This window comes from Phyllobates terribilis, unplaced genomic scaffold (genome assembly GCF_046119375.1).
Source record: "Phyllobates terribilis strain yellow unplaced genomic scaffold, ASM4611937v1 Scaffold_3__8_contigs__length_932513732, whole genome shotgun sequence".
In the NCBI taxonomy this organism is placed as follows: Eukaryota; Metazoa; Chordata; class Amphibia; order Anura; family Dendrobatidae; genus Phyllobates; species Phyllobates terribilis.
Genome location: NW_027362763.1, coordinates 508768263 through 508792505, shown reverse-complemented (window position 1 = coordinate 508792505; position 24243 = coordinate 508768263).

Genomic DNA, 24243 nt, shown 5'->3' with positions numbered 1-24243 from the left:
GTTGAAAATAGTGTGGTATACACCAGTAAATTATAACTGTGGTTTTGCTGTTCCACGGTAAAAAATCTCTATTATCCTGCTTTTGGCATTTTTTGCCATAAAAAATAAATAATAGTGTGTCCTGATTGTTCAGACACAAATATATCTTTTGAAAATAGTCTGGTATACACCAGTAAATTATAACTGTGGTTTTGCTGTTCCACGGTAAAAAATCTCTATTATCCTGCTTTTGGCATTTTTTGCCGTAAAAAATAAATAATAGTGTCTCCTGATTGTTCAGACTCAAATATATCTGTTGAAAATAGTCCGGTGTAGGACTGAGAAATACATGTGTGGTTTTGCAGTTCCACTGGTCAAATCTCTGTATTATCCTGCTTTTTACAATTTTTGGCCGTAAAAAATAAATAATAGTGTCTCCTGATTGTTCAGACACAAATATATCTGTTGAAAATAGTCTGGTAAACACCAGTAAATTATAACTTTGGTTTTGCTGTTCCACGGTAAAAAATCTCTATTATCCTGCTTTTGGCATTTTTGACGTAAAAAATAGATAATAGTGTCTCCTGATTGTTCAAACATAAATATATCTGTGGAAAATAGTCTGGTATACACCATTAAATTATAACTGTGGATTTGCTGTTCCACGGTAAAAAATTTCTATTATCCTGCTTTTGGCATTTTTTGACGTAAAAAATAAATAATAGTGTCTCCTGATTGTTCAAACACAAATATATCTGTTGAAAATATTCTGGTATACACCAGTAAATTATAACTGTGGTTTTGCTGTTCCACGGTAAAAAATCTCTATTATCCTGCTTTTGGCATTTTTTGCCGTAAAAAATAAATAATAGTGTGTCCTGATTGTTCAGACACAAATATATCTGTTGAAAATAGTCTGGTATACACCAGTAAATTATAACTGTGGTTTTGCTGTTCCACGGTAAAAAATCTCTATTATCCTGCTTTTGGCATTTTTTGCCGTAAAAAATAAATAATAGTGTCTCCTGATTGTTCAGACTCAAATATATCTGTTGAAAATAGTCTGGTGTAGGACTGAGAAATACAAGTGTGGTTTTGCAGTTCCACGGGTCAAATCTCTGTATTATCCTGCTTTTTGCAATTTTTGGCCGTAAGAAATAAATAATAGTGTCTCCTGATTGTTCAGACACAAATATATCTGTTGAAAATAGTCTGGTATACACCATTAAATTATAACTGTGCTTTTGCTGTTCCACAGGTCAAATCTCTGTATTATCCTGCTTTTTGCAATTTTTGGCCGTAAAAAATAAATAATAGTGTCTCCTGATTGTTCAGACACAAATATCTCTGTTGAAAATAGTCTGGAATACACCAGTAAATTATAACTTTGGTTTTGCTGTTCCACTTTAAAAAATTTCTATTATCCTGCTTTTGTCATTTTTTGACGTAAAAAATAAATAATAGTGTCTCCTGATTGTTCAAACACAAATCTATCTGTTGAAAATAGTCTGGTATACACCATTAAATTATAACTGTGGTTTTGCTGTTCCACGGTAAAAAATTTCTATTATCCTGCTTTTGTCATTTTTTGACGTAAAAAATAAATAATAGTGTCTCCTGATTGTTCAAACACAAATATATCTGTTGAAAATAGTGTGGTATACACCAGTAAATTATAACTGTGGTTTTGCTGTTCCACGGTAAAAAATCTCTATTATCCTGCTTTTGGCATTTTTTGCCCTAAAAAATAAATAATAGTGTGTCCTGATTGTTCAGACACAAATATATCTGTTGAAAATAGTCTGGTGTAGGACTGAGAAATACAAGTGTGGTTTTGCAGTTCTACGGGTCAAATCTCTGTATTATCCTGCTTTTTGCAATATTTGGCCGTAAAAAATAAATAATAGTATCTCCTGATTGTTCAGACACAAATATATCTGTTGAAAATAGTCTGGTATACACCATTAAATTATAACTGTGGTTTTGCTGTTCCACGGTAAAAAATTTCTAGTATCCTGCTTTTGGCATTTTTTGACGTAAAAAATAAAAAATAGTGTCTCCTGATTGTTCAAGCACAAATATATCTGTTGAAAATAGTCTGGTATACACCAGTGAATTATAACTATGGTTTTGCAGTTCCACGGTAAAAAATCTCTATTATCCTGCTTTTGGCATTTTTTGCCATAAAAAATAAATAATAGTGTGTCCTGATTGTTCAGACACAAATATATCTGTTGAAAATAGTCTGGTATACACCAGTAAATTATAACTGTGGTTTTGCTGTTCCACGGTAAAAAATCTCTATTATCCTGCTTTTGGCATTTTTGACGTAAAAAATAAATAATAGTGTCTCCTGATTGTTCAAACACAAATATATCTGTTGAAAATAGTGTGGTATACACCAGTAAATTATAACTGTGGTTTTGCTGTTCCACGGTAAAAAATCTCTATTACCCTGCTTTTGGCATTTTTTGCCGTAAAAAATAAATAATAGTGTGTCCTGATTGTTCAGAAACAAATATATCTGTTGAATATAGTCTGGTATACACCAGTAAATTATAACTGTGGTTTTGCAGTTCCACGGTAAAAAATCTCTATTATCCTGCTTTTGGCATTTTTTGTCGTAAAAAATAAATAATAGTGTCTCCTGATTGTTCAGACTCAAATATATCTGTTGAAAATAGTCTGGTGTAGGACTGAGAAATACAAGTGTGGTTTTGCAGTTCTACGGGTCAAATCTCTGTATTATCCTGCTTTTTGCAATTTTTGGCCGTAAAATATAAATAATAGTATCTCCTGATTTTTCAGAAACAAATATATCTGTTGAAAATAGTCTGGTATACACCATTAAATTATAACTGTGGTTTTGCTGTTCCGCGGTAAAAAATCTCTATTATCCTGCTTTTGGCATTTTTTGCCGTAAAAAATAAATAATAGTGTCTCCTGATTGTTCAGACTCAAATATATCTGTTGAAAATAGTCCGGTGTAGGACTGAGAAATACATGTGTGGTTTTGCAGTTCCACTGGTCAAATCTCTGTATTATACTGCTTTTTACAATTTTTGGCAGTAAAAAATAAATAATAGTGTCTCCTGATTGTTCAGACACAAATATATCTGTTGAAAATAGTCTGGTAAACACCAGTAAATTATAACTTTGGTTTTGCTGTTCCACGGTAAAAAATCTCTATTATCCTGCTTTTGGCATTTTTGACGTAAAAAATAAATAATAGTGTCTCCTGATTGTTCAAACACAAATATATCTGTTGAAAATAGTGTGGTATACACCAGTAAATTATAACTGTGGTTTTGCTGTTCCACGGTAAAAAATCTCTATTACCCTGCTTTTGGCATTTTTTGCCGTAAAAAATAAATAATAGTGTGTCCTGATTGTTCAGACACAAATATATCTGTTGAATATAGTCTGGTAAACACCAGTAAATTATAACTGTGGTTTTGCTGTTCCACGGTAAAAAATCTGTATTATCCTGCTTTTGTCATTTTTTGCCGTAAAAAATAAATAATAGTGTTTCCTGATTGTTCAGACACATATATATCTGTTGAATAAAGTCTGGTATAAACCAGTAAATTATGACTGTGGTTTGGCTGTTCCACGGTAAAAAATCTCTATTATCCTGCTTTTGCCATTTTTTGCCATAAAAAATAAATAATAGTGTCTCCTGATAGTTCAGACACAAATATATCTGTTGAAAATAGTCTGGTGTAGGCCCGAGAAATACAAGTGTGGTTTTGCAGTTCCAGGGGTCAAATTTCTGTATTATCCTGCTTTTCACAATTTTTGGCCGTAAAAAATAAATAATAGTGTCTCCTGATTGTTCAGACACAAATATATCTGTTGAAAATAGTCTGGTATACACCAGTAAATTATAACATTGGTTTTGCTGTTCCACGGTAAAAATTTCTATTATTCTGCTTTTGGCATTTTTTGATGTAAAAAATAAATAATAGTGTCTCCTGATTGTTCAAACACAAATATATCTGTTGAAAATAGTCTGGTATACACCAGTAAATTATAACTGTGGTTTCGCTGTTCCACGGTAAAAAAACTCTATTATCCTGCTTTTGGCATTTTTTGCCATAAAAAATAAATAATAGTGTCTCCTGATTGTTCAGACACAAATATATCTGTTGAAAATAGTCTGGTGTAGGACCGAGAAATACAAGTGTGGTTTTGCAGTTCCACTGGTCAAATATCTGTATTATCCTGCTTTTTGCAATTTTTGGCCGCAAAAAATAAATAATAGTGTCTCCATATTGTTCAGATACAAATATATCTGTTGAAAATAGTCTGGTATACACCATTAAATTATAACTGTGGTTTCGCTGTTCCACGATAAAAAATCTCTATTATCCGGCTTTTGGCATTTTTTGCCGTAAAAAATAAATAATAGTGTGTCCTGATTGTTCAGACACAAATATATCTGTTGAATAAGTCTGGTATACACCAGTAAATTATAACTGTGGTTTTGCTGTTACACGGTAAAAAATCTCTATTATCCTGCTTTTGGCATTTTTTGCCGTAAAAAATAAATAATAGTGTCTCCTGATTGTTCAGACACAAATATATTTGTTGAAAACAGTCTGGTGTAGGACCGAGAAATACAAGTGTGGTTTTGCAGTTCCACAGGTCAAATCTCTGTATTATCCTGCTTTTTGCAATTTTTGGCCGTAAAATATAAATAATAGTGTCTCCTGATTGTTCAGACACAAATATATCAGTTGAATAAAGTCTGGTATAAACCAGTAAATTATGACTGTGGTTTGGCTGTTCCACAGTAAAAAATCTCTATTATCCTGCTTTTGCCATTTTTTGCCATAAAAAAAAAAATAATAGTGTCTCCTGATTGTTCAGACACAAATATATCTGTTGAAAATAGTCTGGTGTAGGCCCGAGAAATACAAGTGTGGTTTTGCAGTTCCACAGGTCAAATTTCTGTATTATCCTGCTTTTCACAATTTTTGGCAGTAAAAAATAAATAATAGTGCCTCCTAATTGTTCAGACACAAATATATCTGTTGAAAATAGTCTGGTATACACCAGTAAATTATAACTTTGGTTTTGCTGTTCCACGGTAAAAAATTTCTATTATTCTGCTTTTGGCATTTTTTGACGTAAAAAATAAATAATAGTGTCTCCTGATTGTTCAAACACAAATATATCTGTTGAAAATAGTCTGGTATACACCAGTAAATTATAACTGTGGTTTTGCTGTTCCACGGTAAAAAATCTCTATTATCCTGCTTTTGGCATTTTTTGCCGTATAAAATAAATAATAGTGTGTCCTGATTGTTCAGACACAAATATATCTGTTGAATAAGTCTGGTATACACCAGTAAATTATGACTGTGGTTTGGCTCTTCCACGGTAAAAAATCTCTATTATCCTGCTTTTGGCATTTTTTGCCATAAAAATAAATAATAGTGTCTCCTGATTGTTCAGACACAAATATATCTGTTGAAAATAGTCTGGTATACACCAGTAAATTATAACTGTGGTTTTGCTGTTCCACGGTAAAAAATCTCTATTATCCTGCTTTTGGCATTTTTTGCCGTAAAAAATAAATAATAGTGTCTCCTGATTGTTCAGACACAAATATATCTGTTGAAAATAGTCTGGTGTAGGACCAAGAAATACAAGTGTGGTTTTGCAGTTCCACAGGTCAAATCTCTGTATTATCCTGCTTTTTGCAATTTTTGGCCGTAAAAAATAAATAATAGTGTCTCCTGATTGTTCAGACACAAAAATATATCTGTTGAAAATAGTCTGGAATACACCAGTAAATTATAACTTTGGTTTTGCTGTTCCACGGTAAAAAATTTCTATTATCCTGCTTTTGTCATTTTTTGACGTAAAAAATAAATAATAGTGTCTCCTGATTGTTCAAACACAAATCTATCTGTTGAAAATAGTCTGGTATACACCATTAAATTATAACTGTGGTTTTGCTGTTCCACGGTAAAAAATTTCTATTATCCTGCTTTTGTCATTTTTTGACGTAAAAAATAAATAATAGTGTCTCCTGATTGTTCAAACACAAATATATCTGTTGAAAATAGTGTGGTATACACCAGTAAATTATAACTGTGGTTTTGCTGTTCCACGGTAAAAAATCTCTATTATCCTGCTTTTGGCATTTTTTGCCCTAAAAAATAAATAATAGTGTGTCCTGATTGTTCAGACACAAATATATCTGTTGAAAATAGTCTGGTGTAGGACTGAGAAATACAAGTGTGGTTTTGCAGTTCTACGGGTCAAATCTCTGTATTATCCTGCTTTTTGCAATATTTGGCCGTAAAAAATAAATAATAGTATCTCCTGATTGTTCAGACACAAATATATCTGTTGAAAATAGTCTGGTATACACCATTAAATTATAACTGTGGTTTTGCTGTTCCACGGTAAAAAATTTCTAGTATCCTGCTTTTGGCATTTTTTGACGTAAAAAATAAAAAATAGTGTCTCCTGATTGTTCAAGCACAAATATATCTGTTGAAAATAGTCTGGTATACACCAGTGAATTATAACTATGGTTTTGCAGTTCCACGGTAAAAAATCTCTATTATCCTGCTTTTGGCATTTTTTGCCATAAAAAATAAATAATAGTGTGTCCTGATTGTTCAGACACAAATATATCTGTTGAAAATAGTCTGGTATACACCAGTAAATTATAACTGTGGTTTTGCTGTTCCACGGTAAAAAATCTCTATTATCCTGCTTTTGGCATTTTTGACGTAAAAAATAAATAATAGTGTCTCCTGATTGTTCAAACACAAATATATCTGTTGAAAATAGTGTGGTATACACCAGTAAATTATAACTGTGGTTTTGCTGTTCCACGGTAAAAAATCTCTATTACCCTGCTTTTGGCATTTTTTGCCGTAAAAAATAAATAATAGTGTGTCCTGATTGTTCAGACACAAATATATCTGTTGAATATAGTCTGGTATACACCAGTAAATTATAACTGTGGTTTTGCAGTTCCACGGTAAAAAATCTCTATTATCCTGCTTTTGGCATTTTTTGTCGTAAAAAATAAATAATAGTGTCTCCTGATTGTTCAGACTCAAATATATCTGTTGAAAATAGTCTGGTGTAGGACTGAGAAATACAAGTGTGGTTTTGTAGTTCTACGGGTCAAATCTCTGTATTATCCTGCTTTTTGCAATTTTTGGCCGTAAAATATAAATAATAGTATCTCCTGATTGTTCAGAAACAAATATATCTGTTGAAAATAGTCTGGTATACACCATTAAATTATAACTGTGGTTTTGCTGTTCCACGGTAAAAAATTTCTAGTATCCTGCTTTTGGCATTTTTTGACGTAAAAAATAAATAATAGTGTCTCCTGATTGTTCAAGCACAAATATATCTGTTGAAAATAGTCTGGTATACACCAGTGAATTATAACTATGGTTTTGCAGTTCCACGGTAAAAAATCTCTATTATCCTGCTTTTGGCATTTTTTGCCATAAAAAATAAATAATAGTGTGTCCTGATTGTTCAGACACAAATATATCTTTTGAAAATAGTCTGGTATACACCAGTAAATTATAACTGTGGTTTTGCTGTTCCACGGTAAAAAATCTCTATTATCCTGCTTTTGGCATTTTTTGCCGTAAAAAATAAATAATAGTGTCTCCTGATTGTTCAGACTCAAATATATCTGTTGAAAATAGTCCGGTGTAGGACTGAGAAATACATGTGTGGTTTTGCAGTTCCACTGGTCAAATCTCTGTATTATCCTGCTTTTTACAATTTTTGGCCGTAAAAAATAAATAATAGTGTCTCCTGATTGTTCAGACACAAATATATCTGTTGAAAATAGTCTGGTAAACACCAGTAAATTATAACTTTGGTTTTGCTGTTCCACGGTAAAAAATCTCTATTATCCTGCTTTTGGCATTTTTGACGTAAAAAATAGATAATAGTGTCTCCTGATTGTTCAAACATAAATATATCTGTGGAAAATAGTCTGGTATACACCATTAAATTATAACTGTGGATTTGCTGTTCCACGGTAAAAAATTTCTATTATCCTGCTTTTGGCATTTTTTGACGTAAAAAATAAATAATAGTGTCTCCTGATTGTTCAGACTCAAATATATCTGTTGAAAATAGTCTGGTGTAGGACTGAGAAATACAAGTGTGGTTTTGCAGTTCCACGGGTCAAATCTCTGTATTATCCTGCTTTTTGCAATTTTTGGCCGTAAGAAATAAATAATAGTGTCTCCTGATTGTTCAGACACAAATATATCTGTTGAAAATAGTCTGGTATACACCATTAAATTATAACTGTGCTTTTGCTGTTCCACAGGTCAAATCTCTGTATTATCCTGCTTTTTGCAATTTTTGGCCGTAAAAAATAATTAATAGTGTCTCCTGATTGTTCAGACACAAATATCTCTGTTGAAAATAGTCTGGAATACACCAGTAAATTATAACTTTGGTTTTGCTGTTCCACGGTAAAAAATTTCTAGTATCCTGCTTTTGTCATTTTTTGACGTAAAAAATAAATAATAGTGTCTCCTGATTGTTCAAACACAAATCTATCTGTTGAAAATAGTCTGGTATACACCATTAAATTATAACTGTTGTTTTGCTGTTCCACGGTAAAAAATTTCTATTATCCTGCTTTTGGCATTTTTTGACGTAAAAAATAAATAATAGTGTCTCCTGATTGTTCAAACACAAATATATTTGTTGAAAATAGTGTGGTATACACCACTAAATTATAACTGTGGTTTTGCTGTTCCACGGTAAAATATCTCTATTATCCTGCTTTTGGCATTTTTTGCCGTAAAAAATAAATAATAGTGTGTCCTGATTGTTTAGACACAAATATATCTGTTGAATAAAGTCTGGTATACACCAGTAAATTATAACTGTGGTTTTGCTGTTCCACGGTAAAAAATCTCTATTATCCTGCTTTTGGCATTTTTTGTCGTAAAAAATAAATAATAGTGTCTCCTGATTGTTCAGACTCAAATATATCTGTTGAAAATAGTCTGGTGTAGGACCAAGAAATACAAGTGTGGTTTTGCAGTTCCACAGGTCAAATCTCTGTATTATCCTGCTTTTTGCAATTTTTGGCCGTAAAAAATAAATAATAGTGTCTCCTGATTGTTCAGACACAAATATATCTGTTGAAAATAGTCTGGAATACACCAGTAAATTATAACTTTGGTTTTGCTGTTCCACGGTTAAAAATTTCTATTATCCTGCTTTTGTCATTTTTTGACGTAAAAAATAAATAATAGTGTGTCCTGATTGTTCAAACACAAATATATCTGTTGAAAATAGTGTGGTATACACCAGTAAATTATAACTGTGGTTTTGCTGTTCCACGGTAAAAAATCTCTATTATCCTGCTTTTGGCATTTTTTGCCATAAAAAATAAATAATAGTGTGTCCTGATTGTTCAGACACAAATATATCTTTTGAAAATAGTCTGGTATACACCAGTAAATTATAACTGTGGTTTTGCTGTTCCACGGTAAAAAATCTCTATTATCCTGCTTTTGGCATTTTTTGCCGTAAAAAATAAATAATAGTGTCTCCTGATTGTTCAGACTCAAACATATCTGTTGAAAATAGTCCGGTGTAGGACTGAGAAATACATGTGTGGTTTTGCAGTTCCACTGGTCAAATCTCTGTATTATCCTGCTTTTTACAATTTTTGGCCGTAAAAAATAAATAATAGTGTCTCCTGATTGTTCAGACACAAATATATCTGTTGAAAATAGTCTGGTAAACACCAGTAAATTATAACTTTGGTTTTGCTGTTCCACGGTAAAAAATCTCTATTATCCTGCTTTTGGCATTTTTGACGTAAAAAATAGATAATAGTGTCTCCTGATTGTTCAAACATAAATATATCTGTGGAAAATAGTCTGGTATACACCATTAAATTATAACTGTGGATTTGCTGTTCCACGGTAAAAAATTTCTATTATCCTGCTTTTGGCATTTTTTGACGTAAAAAATAAATAATAGTGTCTCCTGATTGTTCAAACACAAATATATCTGTTGAAAATATTCTGGTATACACCATTAAATTATAACTGTGGTTTTGCTGTTCCACGGTAAAAAATTTCTATTATCCTGCTTTTGTCATTTTTTGACGTAAAAAATAAATAATAGTGTGTCCTGATTGTTCAAACACAGATATATCTGTTGAAAATACTGTGGTATACACCAGTAAATTATAACTGTGGTTTTGCTGTTCCACGGTAAAAAATCTCTATTATCCTGCTTTTGGCATTTTTTGCCCTAAAAAATAAATAATAGTGTGTCCTGATTGTTCAGACACAAATATATCTGTTGAAAATAGTCTGGTGTAGGACTGAGAAATACAAGTGTGGTTTTGCAGTTCTACGGGTCAAATCTCTGTATTATCCTGCTTTTTGCAATTTTTGGCCGTAAAAAATAAATAATAGTATCTCCTGATTGTTCAGACACAAATATATCTGTTGAAAATAGTCTGGTATACACCATTAAATTATAACTGTGGTTTTCCTGTTCCACGGTAAAAAATTTCTAGTATCCTGCTTTTGGCATTTTTTGACGTAAAAAATAAAAAATAGTGTCTCCTGATTGTTCAAGCACAAATATATCTGTTGAAAATAGTCTGGTATACACCAGTGAATTATAACTATGGTTTTGCAGTTCCACGGTAAAAAATCTCTATTATCCTGCTTTTGGCATTTTTTGCCATAAAAAATAAATAATAGTGTGTCCTGATTGTTCAGACACAAATATATCTGTTGAAAATAGTCTGGTATACACCAGTAAATTATAACTGTGGTTTTGCTGTTCCACGGTAAAAAATCTCTATTATCCTGCTTTTGGCATTTTTTGCCGTAAAAAATAAATAATAGTGTGTCCTGATTGTTCAGACACAAATATATCTGTTGAAAATAGTCTGGTATACACCAGTAAATTATATCTGTGGTTTTGCTGTTCCACGGTAAAAAATCTCTATTATCCTGCTTTTGGCATTTTTTGCCGTAAAAAATAAATAATAGTGTCTCCTGATTGTTCAGACTCAAATATATCTGTTGAAAATAGTCCGGTGTAGGACTGAGAAATACATGTGTGGTTTTGCAGTTCCACTGGTCAAATCTCTGTATTATCCTGCTTTTTACAATTTTTGGCAGTAAAAAATAAATAATAGTGTCTCCTGATTGTTCAGACACAAATATATCTGTTGAAAATAGTCTGGTAAACATCAGTAAATTATAACTTTGGTTTTGCTGTTCCACGGTAAAAAATCTCTATTATCCTGCTTTTGGCATTTTTGACGTAAAAAATAAATAATAGTGTCTCCTGATTGTTCAAACACAAATATATCTGTTGAAAATAGTGTGGTATACACCAGTAAATTATAACTGTGGTTTTGCTGTTCCACGGTAAAAAATCTCTATTACCCTGCTTTTGGCATTTTTTGCCGTAAAAAATAAATAATAGTGTGTCCTGATTGTTCAGACACAAATATATCTGTTGAATATAGTCTGGTATACACCAGTAAATTATAACTGTGGTTTTGCAGTTCCACAGGTCAAATCTCTGTATTATCCTGCTTTTTGCAATTTTTGGCCGTAAAAAATAAATAATAGTGTCTCCTGATTGTTCAGACACAAATATATCTGTTGAAAATAGTCTGGTATACACCATTAAAATATAACTGTGGTTTTGCTGTTCCACGGTAAAAAATTTCTAGTATCCTGCTTTTGGCATTTTTTGACGTAAAAAATAAATAATAGTGTCTCCTGATTGTTCTAACACAAATATATCTGTTGAAAATAGTCTGGTATACACCAGTGAATTATAACTATGGTTTTGCAGTTCCACGGTAAAAAATCTCTATTATCCTGCTTTTGGCATTTTTTTGCCATAAAAAATAAATAATAGTGTGTCCTGATTGTTCAGACACAAATATATCTGTTGAAAATAGTCTGGTATACACCAGTAAATTATAACTGTGGTTTTGCTGTTCCACGGTAAAAAATCTCTATTATCCTGCTTTTGGCATTTTTTGCCGTAAAAAATAAATAATACTGTCTCCTGATTGTTCAGACTCAAATATATCTGTTGAAAATAGTCTGGTGTAGGACTGAGAAATACAAGTGTGGTTTTGCAGTTCCACGGGTCAAATCTCTGTATTATTCTGCTTTTTGCAATTTTTGGCCGTAAAAAATAAATAATAGTGTCTCCTGATTGTTCAGACACAAATATATCTGTTGAAAATAGTCTGGTATACACCATTAAATTATAACTGTGCTTTTGCTGTTCCATGGTGAAAAATCTGTATTATCCTGCTTTTGTCATTTTTTGCCGTAAAAAATAAATAATAGTGTTTCCTGATTGTTCAGACACATATATATCTGTTGAATAAAGTCTGGTATAAACCAGTAAATTATGACTGTGGTTTGGCTGTTCCACGGTAAAAAATCTCTATTATCCTGCTTTTGCCATTTTTTGCCATAAAAAATAAATAATAGTGTCTCCTGATAGTTCAGACACAAATATATCTGTTGAAAATAGTCTGGTGTAGGCCTGAGAAATACAAGTGTGGTTTTGCAGTTCCAGGGGTCAAATTTCTGTATTATCCTGCTTTTCACAATTTTTGGCCGTAAAAAATAAATAATAGTGTCTCCTGATTGTTCAGACACAAATATATCTGTTGAAAATAGTCTGGTATACACCAGTAAATTATAACATTGGTTTTGCTGTTCCACGGTAAAAAATTTCTATTATTCTGCTTTTGGCATTTTTTGATGTAAAAAATAAATAATAGTGTCTCCTGATTGTTCAAACACAAATATATCTGTTGAAAATAGTCTGGTATACACCAGTAAATTATAACTGTGGTTTCGCTGTTCCACGGTAAAAAAACTCTATTATCCTGCTTTTGGCATTTTTTGCCATAAAAAATAAATAATAGTGTCTCCTGATTGTTCAGACACAAATATATCTGTTGAAAATAGTCTGGTGTAGGACCGAGAAATACAAGTGTGGTTTTGCAGTTCCACTGGTCAAATATCTGTATTATCCTGCTTTTTGCAATTTTTGGCCGCAAAAAATAAATAATAGTGTCTCCATATTGTTCAGATACAAATATATCTGTTGAAAATAGTCTGGTATACACCAGTAAATTATAACTGTGGTTTCGCTGTTCCACGATAAAAAATCTCTATTATCCGGCTTTTGGCATTTTTTGCCGTAAAAAATAAATAATAGTGTGTCCTGATTGTTCAGACACAAATATATCTGTTGAATAAGTCTGGTATACACCAGTAAATTATAACTGTGGTTTTGCTGTTACACGGTAAAAAATCTCTATTATCCTGCTTTTGGCATTTTTTGCGGTAAAAAATAAATAATAGTGTCTCCTGATTGTTCAGACACAAATATATTTGTTGAAAACAGTCTGGTGTAGGACCGAGAAATACAAGTGTGGTTTTGCAGTTCCACAGGTCAAATCTCTGTATTATCCTGCTTTTTGCAATTTTTGGCCGTAAAATATAAATAATAGTGTCTCCTGATTGTTCAGACACAAATATATCAGTTGAATAAAGTCTGGTATAAACCAGTAAATTATGACTGTGGTTTGGCTGTTCCACAGTAAAAAATCTCTATTATCCTGCTTTTGCCATTTTTTGCCATAAAAAAAAAATAATAGTGTCTCCTGATTGTTCAGACACAAATATATCTGTTGAAAATAGTCTGGTGTAGGCCCGAGAAATACAAGTGTGGTTTTGCAGTTCCACAGGTCAAATTTCTGTATTATCCTGCTTTTCACAATTTTTGGCCGTGAAAAATAAATAATAGTGCCTCCTAATTGTTCAGACACAAATATATCTGTTGAAAATAGTCTGGTATACACCAGTAAATTATAACTTTGGTTTTGCTGTTCCACGGTAAAAAATTTCTATTATTCTGCTTTTGGCATTTTTTGACGTAAAAAATAAATAATAGTGTCTCCTGATTGTTCAAACACAAATATATCTGTTGAAAATAGTCTGGTATACACCAGTAAATTATAACTGTGGTTTTGCTGTTCCACGGTAAAAAATCTCTATTATCCTGCTTTTGGCATTTTTTGCCGTATAAAATAAATAATAGTGTGTCCTGATTGTTCAGACACAAATATATCTGTTGAATAAGTCTGGTATACACCAGTAAATTATGACTGTGGTTTGGCTCTTCCACGGTAAAAATCTCTATTATCCTGCTTTTGGCATTTTTTGCCATAAAAATAAATAATAGTGTCTCCTGATTGTTCAGACACAAATATATCTGTTGAAAATAGTCTGGTATACACCAGTAAATTATAACTGTGGTTTTGCTGTTCCACGGTAAAAAATCTCTATTATCCTGCTTTTGGCATTTTTTGCCGTAAAAAATAAATAATAGTGTCTCCTGATTGTTCAGACACAAATATATCTGTTGAAAATAGTCTGGTGTAGGACCAAGAAATACAAGTGTGGTTTTGCAGTTCCACAGGTCAAATCTCTGTATTATCCTGGTTTTTGCAATTTTTGGCCGTAAAAAATAAATAATAGTGTCTCCTGATTGTTCAGACACAAAAATATATCTGTTGAAAATAGTCTGGAATACACCAGTAAATTATAACTTTGGTTTTGCTGTTCCACGGTAAAAAATTTCTATTATCCTGCTTTTGGCATTTTTTGACGTAAAAAATAAATAATAGTGTCTCCTGATTGTTCAGACACAAATATATCTGTTGAAAATAGTCTGGTATACACCAGTAAATTATAACTGTGGTTTTGCTGTTCCACGGTAAAAAATCTCTATTATCCTGCTTTTGGCATTTTTTGCCATAAAAAATAAATAATAGTGTCTCCTGATTGTTCAGACACAAATATATCTGTTGAAAATAGTCTGGTATACACCAGTAAATTATAACTTTGGTTTTGCTGTTCCACGGTAAAAAATTTCTATTATCCTGCTTTTGTCATTTTTTGACGTGAAAAATAAATAATAGTGTCTCCTGATTGTTCAAACACAAATATATCTGTTGAAAATAGTCTGGTATACACCAGTAAATTATAACTGTGGTTTTGGTGTTCCAAGGTAAAAAATCTCTATTATCCTGCTTTTGGCCTTTTTTTTCCGTAAGAAATAAATAATAGTGTGTCCTGATTTTTCAGACACAAATATATCTGTTGAATAAGTCTGGTATACACCATTAAATTATGACTGTGGTTTGGCTGTTCCACGGTAAAAAATCTCTATTATCCTGCTTTTGTCATTTTTTGCCATAAAAAATAAATAATAGTGTCTCCTGATTGTTCAGACACAAATATATCTGTTGAAAATAGTCTGGTATACACCAGTAAATTATAACTGTGGTTTTGCTGTTCCACGGTAAAAAATCTCTATTATCCTGCTTTTGGCATTTTTTGCCATAAAAAATAAATAATAGTGTCTCCTGATTGTTCAAACACAAATATATCTGTTGAAAATAGTCTGGTATACACCATTAAATTATAACTGTGGATTTGCTGTTCCACGGTAAAAAATTTCTATTATCCTGCTTTTGGCATTTTTTGACGTAAAAAATAAATAATAGTGTCTCCTGATTGTTCAAACACAAATATATCTGTTGAAAATATTCTGGTATACACCAGTAAATTATAACTGTGGTATTGCTGTTCCACGGTAAAAAATCTCTATTATCGTGCTTTTGGCATTTTTTGCCGTAAAAAATAAATAATAGTGTGTCCTGATTGTTCAGACACAAATATATCTGTTGAAAATAGTCTGGTATACACCAGTAAATTATAACTGTGGTTTTGCTGTTCCACGGTAAAAAATCTCTATTATCCTGCTTTTGGCATTTTTTGCCGTAAAAAATAAATAATAGTGTCTCCTGATTGTTCAGACTCAAATATATCTGTTGAAAATAGTCTGGTGTAGGACTGAGAAATACAAGTGTGGTTTTGCAGTTCCACGGGTCAAATCTCTGTATTATCCTGCTTTTTGCAATTTTTGGCCGTAAGAAATAAATAATAGTGTCTCCTGATTGTTCAGACACAAATATATCTGTTGAAAATAGTCTGGTATACACCATTAAATTATAACTGTGCTTTTGCTGTTCCACGGTAAAAAATTTCTATTATCCTGCTTTTGGCATTTTTTGACGTAAAAAATAAATAATAGTGTCTCCTGATTGTTCAAACACAAATATATCTGTTGAAAATAGTCTGGTATACACCAGTAAATTATAACTGTGGTTTTGGTGTTCCAAGGTAAAAAATCTCTATTATCCTGCTTTTGGCATTTTTTGCCGTAAGAAATAAATAATAGTGTGTCCTGATTTTTCAGACACAAATATATCTGTTGAATAAGTCTGGTATACACCAGTAAATTATGACTGTGGTTTGGCTGTTCCACGGTAAAAAATCTCTATTATCCTGCTTTTGGCATTTTTTGCCATAAAAAATAAATAATAGTGTCTCCTGATTGTTCAGACACAAATATATCTGTTGAAAATAGTCTGGTATACACCAGTAAATAATAACTGTGGTTTTGCTGTTCCACGGTAAAAAATCTCTATTATCCTGCTTTTGGCATTTTTTGCCATAAAAAATAAATAATAGTGTCTCCTGATTGTTCATACACAAATATATCTGTTGAAAATAGTCTGGTGTAGGACCGAGAAATACACGTGTGGTTTTGCAGTTCCACGGGTCAAATCTCTGTATTATCCTGCTTTTTGCAATTTTTGGCCGTAAAAAATAAATAATAGTGTCTCCTGATTGCTCAGACACAAATATATCTGTTGAAAATAGTCTGGTATACACCAGTAAATTATAACTTTGGTTTTGCTGTTCCACGGTAAAAAATTTCTATTATCCTGCTTTTGTCATTTTTTGACGTGAAAAATAAATAATAGTGTCTCCTGATTGTTCAAACACAAATATATCTGTTGAAAATAGTCTGGTATACACCAGTAAATTATAACTGTGGTTTTGCTGTTCCACGGTAAAAAATTTCTATTATCCTGCTTTTGGCATTTTTTGACGTAAAAAATAAATAATAGTGTCTCCTGATTGTTCAAACACAAATATATCTGTTGAAAATAGTCTGGTATACACCAGTAAATTATAACTGTGGTTTTGCTGTTCCACTGTAAAAAATCTCTATTATCCTGCTTTTGTCATTTTTTGCCGTAAAAAATAAATAATAGTGTGTCCTGATTGTTCAGACACAAATATATCTGTTGAATATAGTCTGGTATAAACCAGTAAATTATGACTGTGGTTTGGCTGTTCCACGGTAAAAAATCTCTATTATCCTGCTTTTGCCAGTTTTTGCCATAAAAAATAAATAATAGTGTCTCCTAATTGTTCAGACAAAAATATATCTGTTGAAAATAGTCTGGTATACACCATTAAATTATAACTGTGGTTTTGCTGTTCCACGGTAAAAAATTTCTATTATCCTGCTTTTGGCATTTTTTGACGTAAAAAATAAATAATAGTGTCTCCTGATTGTTCAAACACAAATATATCTGTTGAAAATAGTCTGGTATACACCAGTAAATTCTAACTGTGGTTTTGCTGTTCCACGGTAAAAAATCTCTATTATCCTGCTTTTGGCATTTTTTGCCGTAAAAAATAAATAATAGTGTGTCCTGATTGTTCAGACACAAATATATCTGTTGAAAATAGTCTGGTATACACCAGTAAATTATAACTGTGGTTTTGCTGTTCCACGGTAAAAAATCTCTATTATCCTGCTTTTGCCATTTTTTGCCGTAAAAAATAAATAATAGTGTCTCCTGATTGTTCAGACTCAAATATATCTGTTGAAAATAGTCCGGTGTAGGACTGAGAAATACATGTGTGGTTTTGCAGTTCCACCGGTCAAATCTCTGTATTATCCTGCTTTTTACAATTTTTGGCCGTAAAAAATAAATAATAGTGTCTCCTGATTGTTCAGACACAAATATATCTGTTGAAAATAGTCTGGTATACACCACTAAATTATAACTGTGGATTTGCTGTTCCACGGTAAAAAATTTCTATTATCCTGCTTTTGGCATTTTTTGACGTAAAAAATAAATAATAGTGTCACCTCATTGTTCAAACACAAATATATCTGTTGAAAATAGTCTGGTATACACCAGTAAATTATAACTGTGGTTTTGCTGTTCCACGGTAAAAAATCTCTATTATCCTGCTTTTGGCATTTTTTGCCGTAAAAAATAAATAATAGTGTGTCCTGATTGTTCAGACACAAATATATCTGTTGAAAATAGTCTGGTATACACCAGTAAATTATAACTGTGGTTTTGCTGTTCCACGGTAAAAAATCTCTATTATCCTGCTTTTGGCATTTTTTGCCGTAAAAAATAAATAATACTGTCTCCTGATTGTTCAGACTCAAATATATCTGTTGAAAATAGTCTGGTGTAGGACTGAGAAATACAAGTGTGGTTTTGCAGTTCCACGGGTCAAATCTCTGTATTATCCTGCTTTTTGCAATTTTTGGCCATAAAAAATAAATAATAGTGTCTCCTGATTGTTCAGACACAAATATATCTGTTGAAAATAGTCTGGTATACACCATTAAATTATAACTGTGGTTTTGCTGTTCCACGGTAAAAAATTTCTATTATCCTGCTTTTGGCATTTTTTGACGTAAAAAATAAATAATAGTGTCTCCTGATTGTTCAAACACAAATGTATCTGTTGAAAATAGTCTGGTATACACCAGTAAATTATAACTGTGGTTTTGGTGTTCCAAGGTAAAAAATCTCTATTATCCTGCTTTTGGCCTTTTTTTTCCGTAAGAAATAAATAATAGTGTGTCCTGATTTTTCAGACACAAATATATCTGTTGAATAAGTCTGGTATACACCATTAAATTATGACTGTGGTTTGGCTGTTCCACGGTAAAAAATCTCTATTATCCTGCTTTTGGCATTTTTTGCCATAAAAAATAAATAATAGTGTCTCCTGATTGTTCAGACACAAATATATCTGTTGAAAATAGTCTGGTATACACCAGTAAATTATAACTGTGGTTTTGCTGTTCCACGGTAAAAAATCTCTATTATCCTGCTTTTGGCATTTTTTGCCATAAAAAATAAATAATAGTGTCTCCTGATTGTTCAAACACAAATATATCTGTTGAAAATAGTCTGGTATACACCATTAAATTATAACTGTGGATTTGCTGTTCCACGGTAAAAAATTTCTATTATCCTGCTTTTGGCATTTTTTGACGTAAAAAATAAAAAATAGTGTCTCCTGATTGTTCAAACACAAATATATCTGTTGAAAATATTCTGGTATACACCAGTAAATTATAACTGTGGTATTGCTGTTCCACGGTAAAAAATCTCTATTATCGTGCTTTTGGCATTTTTTGCCGTAAAAAATAAATAATAGTGTGTCCTGATTGTTCAGACACAAATATATCTGTTGAAAATAGTCTGGTATACACCAGTAAATTATAACTGTGGTTTTGCTGTTCCACGGTAAAAAATCTCTATTATCCTGCTTTTGGCATTTTTTGCCATAAAAAATAAATAATAGTGTCTCCTGATTGTTCAGACTCAAATATATCTGTTGAAAATAGTCTGGTGTAGGACTGAGAAATACAAGTGTGGTTTTGCAGTTCCACGGGTCAAATCTCTGTATTATCCTGCTTTTTGCAATTTTTGGCCGTAAGAAATAAATAATAGTGTCTCCTGATTGTTCAGACACAAATATATCTGTTGAAAATAGTCTGGTATACACCATTAAATTATAACTGTGCTTTTGCTGTTCCACGGTAAAAAATTTCTATTATCCTGCTTTTGGCATTTTTTGACATAAAAAATAAATAATAGTGTCTCCTGATTGTTCAAACACAAATATATCTGTTGAAAATAGTCTGGTATACACCAGTAAATTATAACTGTGGTTTTGGTGTTCCAAGGTAAAAAATCTCTATTATCCTGCTTTTGGCATTTTTTGCCGTAAGAAATAAATAATAGTGTGTCCTGATTTTTCAGACACAAATATATCTGTTGAATAAGTCTGGTATACACCAGTAAATTATGACTGTGGTTTGGCTGTTCCACGGTAAAAAATCTCTATTATCCTGCTTTTGGCATTTTTTGCCATAAAAAATAAATAATAGTGTCTCCTGATTGTTCAGACACAAATATATCTGTTGAAAATAGTCTGGTATACACCAGTAAATTATAACTGTGGTTTTGCTGTTCCACGGTAAAAAATCTCTATTGTCCTGCTTTTGGCATTTTTTGCCATAAAAAATAAATAATAGTGTCTCCTGATTGTTCATACACAAATATATCTGTTGAAAATAGTCTGGTGTAGGACCGAGAAATACACGTGTGGTTTTGCAGTTCCACGGGTCAAATCTCTGTATTATCCTGCTTTTTGCAATTTTTGGCCGTAAAAAATAAATAATAGTGTCTCCTGATTGTTCAGACACAAATATATCTGTTGAAAATAGTCTGGTATACACCAGTAAATTATAACTTTGGTTTTGCTGTTCCACGGTAAAAAATTTCTATTATCCTGCTTTTGTCATTTTTTGACGTGAAAAATAAATAATAGTGTCTCCTGATTGTTCAAACACAAATATATCTGTTGAAAATAGTCTGGTATACACCAGTAAATTATAACTGTGGTTTTGCTGTTCCACGGTAAAAAATTTCTATTATCCTGCTTTTGGCATTTTTTGACGTAAAAAATAAATAATAGTGTCTCCTGATTGTTCAAACACAAATATATCTGTTGAAAATAGTCTGGTATACACCAGTAAATTATAACTGTGGTTTTGCTGTTCCACTGTAAAAAATCTCTATTATCCTGCTTTTGTCATTTTTTGCCGTAAAAAATAAATAATAGTGTGTCCTGATTGTTCAGACACAAATATATCTGTTGAATATAGTCTGGTATAAACCAGTAAATTATGACTGTGGTTTGGCTGTTCCACGGTAAAAAATCTCTATTATCCTGCTTTTGCCAGTTTTTGCTATAAAAAATAAATAATAGTGTCTCCTAATTGTTCAGACAAAAATATATCTGTTGAAAATAGTCTGGTATACACCATTAAATTATAACTGTGGTTTTGCTGTTCCACCGTAAAAAATTTCTATTATCCTGCTTTTGGCATTTTTTGACGTAAAAAATAAATAATAGTGTCTCCTGATTGTTCAAACACAAATATATCTGTTGAAAATAGTCTGGTATACACCAGTAAATTCTAACTGTGGTTTTGCTGTTCCACGGTAAAAAATCTCTATTATCCTGCTTTTGGCATTTTTTGCCGTAAAAAATAAATAATAGTGTGTCCTGATTGTTCAGACACAAATATATCTGTTGAAAATAGTCTGGTATACACCAGTAAATTATAACTGTGCTTTTGCTGTTCCACGGTAAAAAATCTCTATTATCCTGCTTTTGCCATTTTTTGCCGTAAAAAATAAATAATAGTGTCTCCTGATTGTTCAGACTCAAATATATCTGTTGAAAATATTCCGGTGTAGGACTGAGAAATACATGTGTGGTTTTGCAGTTCCACCGGTCAAATCTCTGTATTATCCTGCTTTTTACAATTTTTGGCCGTAAATATAAATAATAGTGTCTCCTGATTGTTCAGACACAAATATATCTGTTGAAAATAGTCTGGTATACACCACTAAATTATAACTGTGGATTTGCTGTTCCACTGTAAAAAATTTCTATTATCCTGCTTTTGGCATTTTTTGACGTAAAAAATAAATAATAGTGTCTCCTGATTGTTCAAACACAAATATATCTGTTGAAAATAGTCTGGTATACACCAGTAAATTCTAACTGTGGTTTTGCTGTTCCACGGTAAAAAATCTCTATTATCCTGCTTTTGGCATTTTTTGCCGTAAAAAATAAATAATAGTGTGTCCTGATTGTTCAGACACAAATATATCTGTTGAAAATAGTCTGGTATACACCAGAAAATTATAACTGTGGTTTTGCTGTTCCACGGTAAAAAATCTCTATTATCCTGCTTTTGCCATTTTTTGCCGTAAAAAATAAATAATAGTGTCTCCTGATTGTTCAGACTCAAATATATCTGTTGAAAATAGTCCGGTGTAGGACTGAGAAATACATGTGTGGTTTTGCAGTTCCACCGGTCAAATCTCTGTATTATCCTGCTTTTTACAATTTTTGGCCGTAAAAAATAAATAATAGTGTCTCCTGATTGTTCAGACACAAATATATCTGTTGAAAATAGTCTGGTATACACCACTAAATTATAACTGTGGATTTGCTGTTCCACGGTAAAAAATTTCTATTATCCTGCTTTTGGCATTTTTTGACGTAAAAAATAAATAATAGTGTCACCTCATTGTTCAAACACAAATATATCTGTTGAAAATAGTCTGGTATACACCAGTAAATTATAACTGTGGTTTTGCTGTTCCACGGTAAAAAATCTCTATTATCCTGCTTTTGGCATTTTTTGGCGTAAAAAATAAATAATAGTGTGTCCTGATTGTTCAGACACAAATATATCTGTTGAAAATAGTCTGGTATACACCAGTAAATTATAACTGTGGTTTTGCTGTTCCACGGTAAAAAATCTCTATTATCCTGCTTTTGGCATTTTTTGCCGTAAAAAATAAATAATACTGTCTCCTGATTGTTCAGACTCAAATATATCTGTTGAAAATAGTCTGGTGTAGGACTGAGAAATACAAGTGTGGTTTTGCAGTTCCACGGGTCAAATCTCTGTATTATCCTGCTTTTTGCAATTTTTGGCGGTAAAAAATAAATAATAGTGTCTCCTGATTGTTCAGACACAAATATATCTGTTGAAAATAGTCTGGTATACACCATTAAATCATAACTGTGGTTTTGCTGTTCCACGGTAAAAAATTTCTATTATCCTGCTTTTGGCATTTTTTGACGTAAAAAATAAATAATAGTGTCTCCTGATTGTTCAAACACAAATATATCTGTTGAAAATAGTCTGGTATACACCAGTAAATTATAACTGTGGTTTTGGTGTTCCAAGGTAAAAAATCTCTATTATCCTGCTTTTGGCCTTTTTTTTCCGTAAGAAATAAATAATAGTGTGTCCTGATTTTTCAGACACAAATATATCTGTTGAATAAGTCTGGTATACACCATTAAATTATGACTGTGGTTTGGCTGTTCCACGGTAAAAAATCTCTATTATCCTGCTTTTGGCATTTTTTGCCATAAAAAATAAATAATAGTGTCTCCTGATTGTTCAGACACAAATATATCTGTTGAAAATAGTCTGGTATACAACAGTAAATTATAATTGTGGTTTTGCTGTTCCACGGTAAAAAATCTCTATTATCCTGCTTTTGGCATTTTTTGCCATAAAAAATAAATAATAGTGTCTCCTGATTGTTCAAACACAAATATATCTGTTGAAAATAGTCTGGTATACACCATTAAATTATAACTGTGGATTTGCTGTTCCACGGTAAAAAATTTCTATTATCCTGCTTTTGGCATTTTTTGACGTAAAAAATAAATAATAGTGTCTCCTGATTGTTCAAACACAAATATATCTGTTGAAAATATTCTGGTATACACCAGTAAATTATAACTGTGGTATTGCTGTTCCACGGTAAAAAATCTCTATTATCGTGCTTTTGGCATTTTTTGCCGTAAAAAATAAATAATAGTGTGTCCTGATTGTTCAGACACAAATATATCTGTTGAAAATAGTCTGGTATACACCAGTAAATTATAACTGTGGTTTTGCTGTTCCACGGTAAAAAATCTCTATTATCCTGCTTTTGGCATTTTTTGCCATAAAAAATAAATAATAGTGTCTCCTGATTGTTCAGACTCAAATATATCTGTTGAAAATAGTCTGGTGTAGGACTGAGAAATACAAGTGTGGTTTTGCAGTTCCACGGGTCAAATCTCTGTATTATCCTGCTTTTTGCAATTTTTGGCCGTAAGAAATAAATAATAGTGTCTCCTGATTGTTCAGACACAAATATATCTGTTGAAAATAGTCTGGTATACACCATTAAATTATAACTGTGCTTTTGCTGTTCCACGGTAAAAAATTTCTATTATCCTGCTTTTGGCATTTTTTGACATAAAAAATAAATAATAGTGTCTCCTGATTGTTCAAACACAAATATATCTGTTGAAAATAGTCTAGTATACACCAGTAAATTATAACTGTGGTTTTGGTGTTCCAAGGTAAAAAATCTCTATT